Raw genomic sequence first — 14,682 nt, 5'->3', positions numbered from 1 at the left:
TCTGTAAGTTAAAGGAGCTTTGATTACAACCAAGGATCAACTATCTAATGTAATAGAGCATATCTTCCAGAGGAGGGGATGGACATTCAGTGACATAGGAGACTTCCAGACTTTCCTGATGAGAAGACCAGCCATCAATAGAAAATGAGATCTTCAAATACAAGAATTAAGAGAGACATGAAAGGGTAAAAAAGAAAGGGAAAACAAACAAACACATATGTTATTCAATAAGGACAAACTGTACATCCCTACGTGGGAAGATTATACAACTCTTGAGAACTGTATCTTTGTTACTTCATATAGAAGGGAAATACATAGACAGAGGGGGTGGGTTTAAGTTGATTTTGATGAATGATAAAAAACCTAATTAAGTGCTGAAAAAAGATTATAATAGGAGAAGAGAAAAGAAGGGGCAGAAAACGGTAAATTACATCACATGAATAGGCCCAAAGATATATCACAGTAGAGGGAAAGAAGGGAGATGATGAAGAAGGTGATGTGCATTATTTGAAGTTTATTCTCATCAGATTTGCCTCAAGGAGGGAATAACATACTCAGTTAGCTATAGAACTCTAACTTGTCCTGTAGGCAGTTGGAGAGGAAAGGAAAATAATAGGGAGGGAGGGATAGAATGAAGAGGGAAGAAATAGTAAGGGAAAAGGGAAAGAAAAAAGAGGGGAGGGCAATAGTAAGGAGGGTAGATTGAGGGAGGCAGTGGTCAAAAGAAAAACCCTAGTGAGGAAAGAAAGGGAGAAAGGAGAAAGAAAAGCATAAATGGACAGGGAGATAGGAGAGAAAGACTCAAACAGTAATCAAAACTATGAATGTGAATGGAATGAACTCTCTCAAAAAAGAGAAGTAGATAACTCAATAGATTAAAAATCTTAATTCTACAATATGTTATTTACAAGAAACCATTGAAACAGAAGAATACACACAGCAAAAATGCCATCCACATCCAGAAAAAGAAATAAGGAGTATGAATGCAGATCAAAGCAGACTATTTTCTTTCATTGTTTTGTTTTGTTTTATGTTTTTCTTTTTCATGGTTACTCCCATTTGTTACAATTCTTCTATACAACATGACTATGGTGAAAATATGTTTAATGGGAATGTATATTAGAGACTATATCAGATTGCATGCTGTCTTGGGGATAGGGAGGGAAAGAAGGGGGAGAGAATTTAAAATTTATTGAAATGAATGTTCAAAACTAAAAATAAATAAACTTACTAAAAATTTAAAAAAAGATTCTAGATCTACTTTTCTAATTGGATGACTTTTCTGTCATAATCTTTTTTTTATTATTTTACTTGTATTTTTATTTTTAATTTTCCTCCATCTCTCATCGGATTTTAAAAAATCATTATTTATTTATTTAATATTTTAGTTTTCAGCATTAATTTTCAAAAGAGTTTAACTACAAATTTTATCCCCATTTCTACCTTCCCCCCCACTCCAAGATGACATATATTCTGATTGCCCCATTCCCCAGTCAGCACTCCCTTCTGTCACCCCACTCCCCTCCAAGCCCTTTTCCTTTACTTTCTTGTAGGGCAAGATAGATGTTTATGCCCCATTACCTGTATATCTTATTTCCTAGTTACATGAAAAAACTTTTTTTTGAACATCTGCTTTTAAAACTTTGAGTTCCAAATTCCCTCCCCTCTTCCCTCCCTAAGAAGTCAAGCAATTCAACATAAGCCATGTGCGTATCATTATGCAAAACCCTTCCACAATACTCATGTTGTGAAAGACTAACTATACTTTGTTCCTTCCTATCCTAACCCTCTTTATTCAATTTTCTGCCTTGACCCTGTCCCTTTTCAAAAGTGTGTGCTTTTGATTACCTGCTTCCCCTATCTGCCCTCCCTTCTATCGTCTCCCCTTTTTTATCTCCTTCCTCCTTCTTTCCTGTGGGGTAAGATACCCAATTGAGCATGTATGTTATTCCCTCCTCAGGTCAAATCTGATGAGAACAAGATTCTCTCATTCCCCCTCACCTGCCCCCTCTTCCCTCCCAACAGAACTGCTTTTTCTTGCCACTTTTATGTGAGATAATTTACCCCATTCTATCTCTCCCTTTCTCCCTCTCTCAATATATTCCTTTCTTATCCCTTAATTTGATTTTACTTTTTTAGATATCATCGCTTCATATTCAACTCGCCCTGTGCCTTCTGCCTATACATGTATTATATATATATATATATATATATATATATATATGTATGTATGTATATTAATGTGTGTGTGTGTGTGTGTGTGTGTGTGTGTGTGTGTATTCCCTTCAGCTACCCTAATACTGAGGTCTCATGAATCATACACATCATCTTTCCATGTAGGAATGTAAACAAAACAGTTTAACTTTAGCAAGTCCCTTGTGATTTCTCTTTCTTGTTTACCTTTTCATGCTTCTCTTGAATCTTGTGTTTGAAAGTCAAATTTTCTATTCAGCTCTGGTCTATTCAGTGAGAAAGCTTGAACATCCTCTACTTTATTGGAAATCCATATTTTGCCTAGGAGCATTATACTCAGTTTTGCTGGGTAGGTGATTCTTGGTTTTAATCCTAGCTTCATTGACCTCCAGAATATCATATTCTTCGATCTCTTAATGTAGAAGCTGCCAGATCTTGGATTATTCTGATTGTGTTTGCACAATACTCACCTTGTTTCTTTCTGGCTCCTTGCAGTATTTTTTCCTTGATCTGGGAGCTCTGGAATTTGGCAACAATATTCCTAGGAGTTTTCTTTTTGGGATCTTTTTCAGGAGGTGATCGGTGGATTCTTTCAATTTCTATTTTACCCTCTGGCTCTAGAACATCAGGGCAGTTCTCCTTGATAATTTTTCAAAAGATGATATCTAACCTCTTTTTTTGATCATGGCTTTCAGGTAGTCCAATACTTTTTAAATTCTCTCTTCTGGATCTATTTTCCAGGACTGTGGTTTTTCCAAGGAGATATTTTACGTTGTCTTCCACTTTTTCATTCCTTTGGTTTTGTTTTATAATATCTACATTTTTCCTAAAATCACTAGCTTCAACTTTCTCCAATCTAATTTTTAAGGTGGTATTTTCTTCAGTGGTCTTTTTGGACCTCCTTTTCCATTTGGCTAATTCTGCCTTTCAAGGCATTCTTCTCCTCCTTGGCTTTTTGGAGCTCTTTTGCCATTTGAGTTAGTTTATTTTTAAGGTGTTGTTTTCTTCAGTATATTTTTCAGTATTTTTTTGGTTCTCCTTTAGCAAGTCATTGACTTGTTTTTCATGGTTTTCTCACATCCTTCTCATTTTTCTCCTTAATTTTTCCTCTACTTCTCTAACTTGCTTTTCCAAATCCTTTTTGAGCTCTTCCATGACCTGAGACCAGTTCATGTTTTTCTTGGAGGCTTTTGATAAAAGCTCTTTGACTTCATTGGCTTCTTCTGATTCTATGTATTGGTATTCTTTGTCACCAAAGAAAGAATCCAAAGTCTGAGTGTAAAACTGAGTCTGTTTTCACTGCCTCTCTATTTTCCCAGCCAACTATTTGACCCTTGAAGTTTTTGTCGGGATATGACTGCTTTTAGTGTAGAGTGTACTTTGTTCCAAGCTTGAGGGCATGTGCTGTTGTTTTCAGAGCTATTTCTACACAGCAAGTTCTGCCACACCAGTGCTTCTCATCCCCCAAGAACTGCCATCCTGGACTAGACTAAGAACTTAAGCAGGGTCTGCACTCCTGCTCTGATCCACCACTTAATTCCTCCCACCAGGTGGGCCTGGGACCAGAAGCAACTTCATCTCTAGTTCTGTAGCTGCACTGCCTCCGCTGCCCCTGGGGTGGTGGCCAAACAGTGAACTCCTTTCATGCTCTCCCTGAAACTTTTCCCACTAACCTTCTCCATTCTCTTTGGTATTTGTGGGTTGAGAAGTCTGGTAACTGCTACAGCTCACTGATTCAGGGCACAAGGGCCTGTTCTGCCCGGCTCCCAGTCTGGTTGGTCGGTGTGCAGCTCATACTGGGCTCTGCTCCTCTCTGCTCCCAGCTCCGTGCATGATAGACCTTACCCAGCGACTATCCAGGCTGTCTTGTGCTGGAGCCCTGCTTCCCTCTGCTATGTTGTGGGTTCTGCAGTTCTAGAAATTGTTCAGAGCCATTTTTATAGGTGTTTGGAGGGTCCTGGAAGAGAGCCCTAGGCAAGTCCCTGCTTTCCAGTCACCGTCTTGGCTCAACCCCGCTCTCGTTTGATTTTTAAAGATTTTTTTTTTTAAGTTTCACAATTTATTTTTGGGGGGCAAGCAACTGTTGGACATCTTTGAGAGAGAAGAGCATTTCTTTCTCTCTGTATTCTCATCAGAAGACAAAACCAGGTCTTCTCTATTCCCATACAAGCTCTCTGTGCTTGGGTTTTTTCTCCTTTACCCCACCTTTGCATTTGTTTTTGGTAATAATTTAATTTTTAGAATCACCTCTATGCCTGGAGATGGTGGATGGTGCCTCTGGCCTCTGATTTTCTTCACTTCTCTCTTCTTATTTTGAACTTAAACTAAGACCTCCAGCCTCTTGTATGTGCCCACAGTCAATGGTGCCCTGCCAATTAGATTCATAAGATTTATAAGGATGATATGTAGATTTCTCAGTAGATGAATCTCAGAAAATATATTCCCAAGTATTATTTAGTTTTTGTGAGTATTTTGAACAGAATTTCTCTTTCTGGCTCTTTTTTTGTAAGTTTAATAGTATTTGATTTTTCCCCCAGTGATATGTTAAGAAAATTTTTTTTGCATTCGTTACTCCAAGATTTTTGAGTTCCAAATAACTCCCCCTTCTTCTTCCTTTCTCTTCTTCCCAAAATAGTAGACAGTTTGATGTAGTTTATACATGTGCTGTTACATAAAAAAATATTTCAATAATGATTGCAGTTGTGTGGAAAAAACACAAGTAGCAATAAAGTAAGTGAAAAAATGTTTTGATGTGCATTCAGAGTCCATCGGTTCTTTATTTAGATATGGATAGCATTTCACTTTGTGAGTCCTTTGTACTGGTCTTGAATCATTGTGTTGCTAAGGACAGCTGAGTCATTCATAGTTGATCATCACACAACGTCGCTGAAACTGTATACAATATTTTCCTGGTTCTACTCATCTCCCTTTGCATCAGTTTATACAAGTCTTTCCAGGATTTTCTGAAATCCGCCCTGTCATCATTTTTAATGAACAATACTATTCCATTGCATTCATATACCACAGCTTGTTCAGCCATTCTCCAATTGATGGACAGTCCCTCCATTTTCCAGTATTTTGATACCACAAAAAGGAATGCTATGAATATTTTTTCCATATATAGGTTCTTTCTCCTCTTTTATGATCTATTTGGGAAACAGATCTAGTAGTACTTTGCTGGATCAAAGGGTATGCACAGTTTGGTTGCTCTTAGAGCATAGTTGGAAATTGTTCTCTAAAATGATTGGATCAGTTTCCCAATTTTCCCGTATCCTCTTCAAAATTTATCATTTTCTTTCTTTTTTTCATATTATCATGTCTGATAGGTATGAGGTGGTATCTCAGAGTTGTTTTAATTTGCATTCTCTAATAAAATGTGATGTAAAACACCTATTCATATACCTATAGATGGCTTTGATTTCTACATCTGAAAACTACCTGTTCATGTGCTTTGACAATTTAACAATTGGGGGATGGCTTGTAGTTTTATAAACTTGACTCATTTCTCCATATATTTGAGAAATGAGGCATTATCAGAGATATCTGTAAAGATTGTTTCCCCACTTTCTGCTTTCCTTGTAATTTCAGTTGCATTGGTTTTATTTGTAGAATTTTTTAAAATTAAAAAATCAAAATTATCTATTTTACATTTTGTAATGCTCTCTGTCTCTTGTTTGGTAATGAATTCTTCCCTTCCTCATAGATCTGAGAGGTAAACTCTTCCTTTCTCTTAATTTGTTGTGGTGTCACCCTTTGTGTCCAAATCATGAATAATTTGGCTAGATGTTATCCCTTTTTAGTAAGAATGTTTGTAGGTTATGATTTTCGAATGATTCATGTCTTCCCTTTATTATTATATTTAGTTTTTCAAATTGGTTAAAAGATTTTAGCTGTAGTCATAATCAATGTTCTCCTCTCATTTCTATTGGCAAATGACACCTGTTGCTTACTCCGGTTTCTTGGTAATTTAACTCTTTTTGGATGATTGCTGAGTTTTTTGCTTGTTCATCTGTTTTGGATCTGGAAACACTTGCTTTGGAAATTATTGGGTATTTTTATTCTGAGGCTCCTGCAAAGAGGTATTCTTCTAAATATTATTTAAATTTGTCAAGATTTTTTTAAATTTCATTTTGCAATTTGCTTTTAATTTTTCTGGTTAGTCTTCATTTAAGAATAATTTAAATATGGGCTCCAGGGTTTTCTTATGATTGGTTTAGAGGAAGTCCTGTGAGTCTTTGATTATCTTTGTCTTTAATCTGGTTTCTTGTCTTAACTAAAACTACAAACACCATAGTTCAGGCCTTCATCACTTTTCATCTACCTTTTTTCATTAGCCTCCCAAGTAGTCTCCATGGATCCAGCTACTTCCCTTTCTGAACTTTCTACCACTCAGCTGCCAAATTGATATTCACAAATTTCAGGCAGTACAATGTTATTACCCTGCCTCAAAATGCATATTTTTCAGTTCCTCATTTAAAAACTTCACATAACTTTGTTCTAGCCTGTATTTTCCAATTTACACATCATCCCAAGTTCCATAAATGCAATTGCACACTGTGTGTTTCAACTAAAGTACCTAATTGCTATCATCCATCTATGATGTTTGATTTCTGACAATTGTATCTTTGCATAGACTGTGACTTGTACCTAAAATATTGAACTACCATAACACTGTCTCTCTGAACCGCTAGCTTCCTTCAAGGCTCAGCTCCAATGTCAAATCCTTCCAAAATGGCTTTCCTGAAACCCCCAATTGCTAGGGCCCTAAATGCCTTTGAATACCTTTATCTTTATTTATACATCTATATGTATGTATGTATGCATGCATGGATGGATGGATGGATGGATGGATGGACGGATGGATGAATGGATGTGTGTGTATATCTCCTACATTTAACTACACCTAAACATAGCATATGTTCCCAGGAAAGCAGGGACTTTTTTGTTTGTTTATTGTCCCCGGAAACTACCAGAGCATCTAGCCTATAGTAGACATTTAATAAATGCACAATCATTGATTATAATAACAGGAAAGAAGTAATAAATGGTTAAAATACAGGAGTTCACTTATGGATTATTTGAGTTCCATGAGTATGGTGTAACAATTTTATTAATATTTCTATCCTAATTTCCAATAGCAAATTTACCAATGGCTAGGACTTCTGTTTAAACCAGTAGGTGGTAGTGCTGTAATATATACTTTTATATTGAGTATATTGAAGATGACAGGAAGTATTTAAATCCTGGGCTCTGAATTTTGATATTCCATCCTCACTTAATGTGCAAATTGTCTTAAATCTCTTATGAAAGCTCCCTCTAACATTCAACTAAGTGAAGATATTTGAAATACTTAATAGCCGCTTTTTTCCCTAAAGATGAAAAACCAAAGTAATCCAACTTAATTAAGAATTAATTCACTTTAAGCCACAGTCTGAATTGTTCATTTTTACTTTAATCCCTGATCAATTATTTGCATCAAGAAATAATTTGTAAGACAAGGGGGCAAATTAATTAAGATGACAAATGCAATTTTGTATTTCTCACCCTCAATCTTTATCATAATTTTGTATAGTAATAAAGCATTTCATCCTCTTTTACATAGCTGTCTTTTAGCACATTTTAATTTGCTCTTCATAGAACAATTTTTCACATTTTATTAACAATACTTCTAATATATTATGTATACACTGTGAGTGCTATGAAGATGTTCAAAAATGTATAAAAAATGTTTAGGTTCCCAAAGGAAATATCATGGCCTTTTCCCAGCCCTTATGCCCTTTGACCTTCCCTCACAATTTGTCACTGTTGATTATTCTTATCTTCTTTATATTAATCCTTCTTAACTTGTGTGCCACTATTGTTTCCTCTGTGTGTCTAGCTGTGTTTATCTGTCAGTTCATTTTTTTTTCTTGTCTGCTATTTTACATTCTGCCTCAGAATTTGACCCAGAGGATATGAATCATGTACAAGCTAAGATGTAATGGTATCTCAGAAGTTATCTGGACTAACTTTAAATTCTTTTTCCATAAAATTCTCAAAAAGTTTTTTCTTAAAGATATTCTGAAAAGGGGAATCCATCATCTCTTTAAATAGTCCAATCCATTGTTATGTAATTCTTTGTGCAAGAAGTTTCTTCAATTTGAATCTAAATTGGATGTAAGGAATTGTTCAACTTCTTTCCATCCACCAGGCTACTAATCCAGCTAGATCAAATCAACAGATTTCCAATGACAATTCTAAGTGGACTTACTGAATTTAACTTTTGAATTTCCACACTGGGGCTGAAATGTCCTAATTGGTAAGTGGCTGAGAATAACATCATATGACCTACTCTCCTTTGATGTCTCAAAATCAGGCTACAAATCTACTGAATTATGAACTCTTGAGAACTTCTTGTGCTGTTACATGGAAAATCCCAGTTTGGCCCAACCTTTAATGTCTACAACTTGCTCTGGGATCCATAAACAAAGTAATAATATCATTACTTTACTGCTATTGTTACCAGAAAGGAAATGTTAATCAAATCCATTCCATCTCAACTTAATATACCCAGGAATTCCAAAACCAAAACACCATTTCTTCATTCCATTATGGATGTTATTTCTCTTCATGAAAATATAAGTTAATTGGGGGCAATACCTTCCCCATTGCTTAGTATAGTATTTAGCACCTAATAAGTAATTAATAAAAGCTATTCATCCTTCCATCTCTAGCAGCTGTTCAGATGAAAAAATGTCATGAACATCATATTTTTGTTGGAAAATTAAGAAACCAGAATCTCCCAAGAGTAGTAATACTGAAAATAAATTGCACCATGCAAAGGGACTAGAAATGTTTATCTTTATAAGAAATACTAGTACGTGAGAAAATTATAATATTTATTCTCTTGGCACTGGTGCAGTGGCACTGATTGCTGGAAATTGTGAAGTCAGACTCAGCTCAATTCAAAGAGAAAAGTTTATAAAAATTAATGTTTGTAAGACTGTGAATACATCAAATTTGAAGGACTCAAATAATAACTGCACAACTGTGAATTTCACTTACAGAATAGAAATATACCATCCTTTCAACAGTTCACTTAAAAAGAAGACCACAACAGTCTTTAATTATTGAACTTTATAATGATGTAAAATATAAATCTAATTCATAGTACTATTAAATCATTTGTTCTAGTCCTCACTACAAGATTAATTTTAGGAAAAAAATGTTCTTTTTCCCATAAAATATACTTTGCACTTTTCTTAATATTAAACATGTCCACCAATGCATGAATCTCCCTTGCAACAATAAATTAAAGGAAAGATTGAACAAGTTTTAAATAAACTAAAAATTTAAAAACCCAAATAAAGAAGTGAATGAATAAACAAGAATACACATAAGTAAATGAAAAGATATGTAAAGAAATAAATGAATGGATAAATGAATAAGTGAATGAAGAGGAAAAAAATCAGTTCTGTAAAGCTAATATGTATCAATGAAGACTTCCACTCTATGATTAGCTCCACCAGGTAGTCTTGACCTTTAGTATGTAGGGAGAGAACTGCATTTTTTCCTTTCCTCTTTGCTGACAATTTTGGTCATTATAATAATTCACCATACTTTTTTGTTGCACTTCTTTACATTGTTGTCATCAGTCATCTAGCAAATTGTAAAAGACCTATAATATGCCAGAAACTGACCTATGTGATCTAGATACAACAACAACAATAACAACAACAACAACAGGGTAAAAGAGAATTCTTGTTCTTAAGAACTCACAAGCTAATGAGTAGCAAAGAAATATCTGCAAATAAGCTATATACAACATACAAATGAAATAAAAGAGGGAAGTCACTAAAAATAAAGGAAGGCTGTGTAGAACCAAAATAGTGGCATCCAGGCAGGAACTCACTGGACTCTCCCAAATTTCCCCTTCAACCAACTTTAAAATAACACCTGCAATTTAAATCTAAAGCTCTGAAGAACCAACAAAAGGTCCTGTTGAAACAGTTTTCTAGCCTAAAACAAGTTAGTAGGTTGGCAGCAAAGGTCTTTCACACCAGGGCAGAACAATATGCCAGAAGGAGACATTAAAGGTGGCTGCATCAATGATACCAGCAGCTTCAGAAACCCTCAGACCCCAGGCAGTAAGAGGGCTGGACAACTGGTCAGGAAGGTATTATAGGGGACCCTTTGTTGGTGCTGGGTTCAGGAACCTGTTGTACTGCCAATATGCAGTTACATGACATAGTTCCAAGGTTAAGAAGAGTACTAGCTCTTGCAGGTGCAGGAGAACAGGAGCCTTAGTCATAGTTCCAACACCCAGAAGAGTTCTAGCACTTGTGGCTACAGGAGAACATAGGGTCATCCAGAGTAAAGACCATAACATAGGCCATGCCAGCAGTGACTACAGTTCTTCATAGATCATACCACCTTGGAAACACTGAAGACTGCCAGAACTAGCTATGACAACAGTACAAAAAAAGGTGAAACTTGGGACCATGCTGCAATCTGGTAACAAAAGCCAACTTTATTATAAAATTAAAAGTCAAGAAATAAGTTGAAAAAAATGAGAAAAAAAGAAACTGACCCTAAAAAGTTAATATGGTGAGAAGAAAGATCAAGACACAAACTCAGAAGAAGGCCAATATATCAAAACATTTAGAAGCAAAGCCACAAAGAAAGTTGTGAATTGGATGCATGCTCAACAAGAATTCCTGGGGAAAAAAAAAACCTTTTTTTTTTAAAAAATCAAATAAGAGGGGAAGCTAGGCGGTGCAGTGAGTAGAGCACTGGACCTGGAGTCACGAGGACTTGAACTCAAATCTGGCCACAGACATTTGACACACTTACTAGCTGTGCGACCTCAGGCAAGTCACTTAACCCCAATTGCCCTGCCTTCCTCCCTCCAAAAAATCAAATAAGAATGATAGAGGAAAAATTGAGGAAAGAATTGAGAGTGGTGGAAGAAAATTAGGAAAAGAAAGTCAACAGAATTGTAAAAGAGACACAAAAAATACTGAAGAAAAAATCTTTAAGAAAAAGAATTGACCAAATGAAAAAAGAGGAACAAAAGTCCACTGAGGAAAACTCCTTAAAAAGAACAATTTATCAAATGGTAAAAGAGATACAAAATCTCACTGGAGAATATAAATCCTTAAAAATTAGAATTGGGCAAGGGTCAGGTAATGACTCCATGTAACATCAAGACATAAGAAAACAAAGTCAATTCCATTCAGTTGCATTCAAAAGAATGGAAAATAAGATAAAATATGAGATGTTTCATTGGAAAAAGCAATTGACCTGGAAAGTAGATTGAAAAGAACTAATCTTAGATTATTGGATTATCTGATTGCCAAGATCATTAAAAAACTGTAGACATTATATTTGAAGAAATTATCAAAGAAACATGCCCTGATCTCCAAGAAACAAAAAAATAAAATTGAAATGATGCATCAATAACCTCCTCAAAGAGATCCCAAAATGAAAACCAAAGAAATATAGCCAACTCCCATTGCTCCCAGGACAAGAAAAAAAATCTATCAAAAGCAGCTAGAAAGAAACAATTCAGAAACTGAAAAGTCACAGTCAAGGTAACACAATATTTAGTATTCAACATTAAAGAACCTAAGAGCTTGGGATATAATATTCCAGAAGTCAAAGGACCTAGGATTATTAACAAGAACAATCTGTTTTTACCCCTCCCCCTTGCACTTTCTTTATTTTTCTTTTCTCTTCTTGCTTCTTTTTGGTTATTTTCTTTTGCAGCATGCCTAATAAAGAAATATGTTTTGCATGACTTCCCAAGTATAATCTATATTAAAATGTTTGCCTTCTCAAGGAGGTGTTGGGGAGAAAAAGGAGTAGAGAATTTAGAACTCAAAATTTAAAAAAAAAATTTAGTGCTTATTCAGAGAGACTGTGGGAAGATTGCAGAATATAAGGCAGAAAATTTCCTAGCATTCCTAAATTCCCCTACAAACAATATAAAAGAATGTCTCAAAATAAATTTTGAATGGCATAAATAATTAAAAATTGGAGTAAAGCAATTGTCAACAGAAGACAGTTTGGTAGGACCTTAGGAGAGACCTTAATTTCCTTACAGTGGTTTGGCCTGATTGAAATGCAAATACATCCAGGTAAATACTACAGAATAAACCAACAAAAATAACCCTTGTGGCACCTGTCTATGTTGCAGACTCAGCTTCAGGACTTCATGAAAGCGTAGAGGTTGGACATTTGATCAGGGGAAGATTGTAGTGCTCACCACTGGTGCTGGATGCTGGGACCAGCTGCTCTGACCTGATATGGTCCTGGGCTGTGGATCTGGGTGAGCAGGAACAAGGACATGCTGGTGAGTGTGGTCACAGAAGTCCAGCACTGTGGGTACTTGTAGAATTCCTGATTTGGTTTCCAGAACAGAGTGGTGAGCTGAAGCTTTTAGCAGCAGGAGGGACAACAGGAACAAGAGTGTGCAGAGCTGCAGAGGTTCTTTTTGTGGCCCAGGGGTGGGGAGGAATATCTGAAGTCAGTCCCCCTGACAGAGGTCAGAAAACAAAAGCATGGAAAACTTGAAACTTGAGATATTATCCTCCACACTTTCAGACTAGAGCCTGTTTTTTATACAAAGGTAATAGACAAGAAATAAGCAGCTAATAACTAGATAGATAGATGGGTAGATAAGTAGATAGATAGATGAAATAAAAACAATGAGCAACCAAAAGAGAAAAAAAAACATAGATTTCTACTATGGTAAGAGAAAATCTAAGTTTGAACTCAGAAGAAGATAGTGAAGTTAAAACATCTTCTTCACATCAAAGAAATGATCACAAGCCCAATTTTTTTTTCAAGAGCTAAAAATGAATTTAAAAATCAAATGAGAGAGGTTGAGGAAAAATTAGTGAAAAAATAGAGTGATGCAAGAAAAAAAAAGAAAATTATGAAAAGAAAGTAAGCCAAGCAGAAAAAGAGAGGAAGAAAGGAAGACAATAACTCCTAAAATTAGAATTAGGCCAGGGGAAGCTAATGACTTCATAGAACATTAAAAAAAAACTGGGCCTCAGTGTCTGCTTGCAAAAAGGAGGAGGACATGACACTCTTTGAGCAAATGCACGCCAACATGGAACAAGCTGCTCAAGGGCATTAACAGGTGCAATCCTGAGAACCTGGCCACCCTGGAGTGCTGTGTGGAGACCCAGGCCAAGGAGAATGGCCATACCAGTTCAACTCAGCCTTCTTCCAGACCACAATGACAGCCCAGGTTCTGCTGAAGGCCTTCGCCAATCTCCCTGACATAGACTTTACCCTGTTCAAGTGCATGACTGACCAAGCTCATCAAGAAGAGCAGCCCATCTGGCAGATCCTGTACTTAGAGACTTGCTGGAGACCTGCCATTTCCAAGCTTTCTGGCATGCCCTAGATGAGAACATGCTTCTCCTTCTCCTTAATGGCATCACAGGCTCTGAAGACTCCATCCACAAATTCATCTGCCATGTTGTGAGCATTATATATCTACATATTGACAGCTGGCTGCTGGCTGAGATGTTGGGGGATCTGTCAGACAGCTAGCTGAACGTACGGATGAGAAAATATAACTGGAGCACCAATGAGGCAGGACAGGTCTTCATTTGCAGCCAAGAAGAGAGTATCAAGCCAAAGCACACTGTGGAAAAGATAGACTTTGAGAGCATTTACAGCATCATGGCCTCCTCCCAGTAACTTTTTCTGCTGCATGTGGTTTCCCTTTACATACAGCCAGCTTGTTAAATAAAAGCCCTTTAATTCCTGAAAAAAATAAAACCAAATCAAAGGAAGGAAAAAATAGAATATAAACCATGTCATTAACAAAACAACTGACCTGGAAAAAAGATGAGGGAGAGACAATATAGGAATCATTGATATGCCTGAAAATTATGATTAAAAGAGAGTATAGATACTGTACTTCAAGAAGTTATTAAGAATGTTGTCCTGAAGTTTTAGAATGGGGGATAAAGTAGGAATAGAAAAAATCAACCTATCACAACTTGAAAGAGATCCCAAGATGAAAAGTCCCAGAAATATCATAGTTAAGTTTTGCATCTCCCAGGTTTCAAGGAGAAAACACTACAAGCAAAAATAAAAAAAATAATAAATATCGAGGAGCTACAGGCAAGATAAGATAAGATACAGAAGCCTCTATATTCAAAGACAAAAGGTCTTCCTAAGTGTGAAGAAGCTGGGCTTGTAACCAAGAATAACTTACCAGCAAAGTGTAGTGTTATCCTAAATGTGAAAATGAGCAATGAACAAACCAAAGAACCTTCAGGTATTTGTGAAGAAAAGACCAGAAATAAGTGGACAATTTGACCTACTAAACTCAGAAGTTTAAGAAGGTAAACATTAGGGTGAGGGGGGGAGGGGTTAGAGCCTTTTACCTGGCCATTGAGTCTTCCGGAAGTTCAAGAAGCCGAGTTCCTGGGTTTTGCAAGCGTCAGGAGAGGGTGTTTTTGCGGCTGGTGGCGTTGCGCTGCC

The 14,682-nt window shown here is 36.3% G+C and overlaps 1 pseudogene; it reads left to right on the top strand.

Annotated features, from left to right (window-relative positions):
* Positions 1 to 13,261: 13,261 nt before the first annotated feature.
* Positions 13,262 to 13,890, top strand: LOC118855494 (annotated as a pseudogene).
* The last annotated feature ends 792 nt before the right edge of the window (positions 13,891 to 14,682 follow it).

This window comes from Trichosurus vulpecula, chromosome 6, assembly GCF_011100635.1.
Source record: "Trichosurus vulpecula isolate mTriVul1 chromosome 6, mTriVul1.pri, whole genome shotgun sequence".
NCBI lineage: Eukaryota > Metazoa > Chordata > Mammalia > Diprotodontia > Phalangeridae > Trichosurus > Trichosurus vulpecula.
Note: the sequence above shows the minus strand (reverse complement) of the source record. Positions and strands in the feature narration are given on the sequence as shown.